This window comes from Mus caroli, chromosome 9 (assembly GCF_900094665.2).
Source record: "Mus caroli chromosome 9, CAROLI_EIJ_v1.1, whole genome shotgun sequence".
NCBI lineage: Eukaryota > Metazoa > Chordata > Mammalia > Rodentia > Muridae > Mus > Mus caroli.
Window position 1 is genome coordinate 85832156 of NC_034578.1, and position 885 is coordinate 85833040.

The following is an 885-nucleotide window of genomic DNA, read 5'->3' on the forward strand; positions in this document are numbered from 1 at the left end:
CTGTGATTGCCCCAACTGCCATGTGTCTGATTTCAGCTTTGATTAACCAAAAGCAGGCTTGGTTGGAGGTGGGGAGATAGTCAGGAGGCTATTGCAATGGGAAATGGTAAAAGCTCTCCTGGACTCTGTTGCTATAGCAACAACACAGCAAAGCTATTTAGTTGTTAACTCCTGGGAGAAAAGGCAGGACAAAAATTAGTGCAAAGTTATAGTACAATTTGGACTGTGGATTTAACCTCTGTCTCCCCAGTACGCCACTGTATGTACTCAGTACTGCATCTGTGACTGCGTCATCTCTTCTAGGCCAGGAACTGTACCTGAGTGTGGGNGAGTGAGGTGATGCAGGGATGATCCTCTAGAACCAAACCACAGTAAGCAGAAATCTCCTGGGGATTTTTTTGNGACTTCAGCTTGTCTGGGTGGAATCTGCAATGATGCCTGGACCATCCTGAAGTTGCTGGTCCATAAACTGCACTTAAGGAAATAGCATGGTACTAACAACCAAGGGCATCTCAGAGCATCATCATGGAAAGACTGGATGGCCATGTCTTGCTCCCTGCTGTATCCTATGGTGCTGAACAGTGCCTGATGTGCCTGGTGTAACACAGAGAAAAATGCTTCCTTTCTCCCTGGGCTTCTGGTCACAGAAGCAGGTTTTTATGTTTCCAGAAATGAAGAAATGGAAGTATACCCAGNCCCCTTGTTTTGTTTCTCCTGATATTTATGTTGGAGGTTTTTATGNTCTGAATATTTGCAAGCCTGGGAATCCATATGTAGAACCCTAATTCTTAACACAAGGNAGGCCACTGGGAGACAATCATATCTTGAGNGTTCTGGCCACATGTTTGGAATGGGAGATCTGGGAGAGTCACCAAACGAAGAAAG

General features: G+C 45.4%; 1 long non-coding RNA gene across 1 annotated transcript in view; it reads left to right on the forward strand.

Moving 5' to 3' along the window:
• LOC110301042 overlaps positions 1-379 on the forward strand; it is a 33133-nt gene extending 32754 nt beyond the window's left edge. Inside the window, exon 5 of the long non-coding RNA XR_002378663.1 lies at positions 304-379. This is a non-coding gene — a long non-coding RNA (uncharacterized LOC110301042). The remainder of the gene's footprint in view (positions 1-303) is intronic.
• The last annotated feature ends 506 nt before the right edge of the window (positions 380-885 follow it).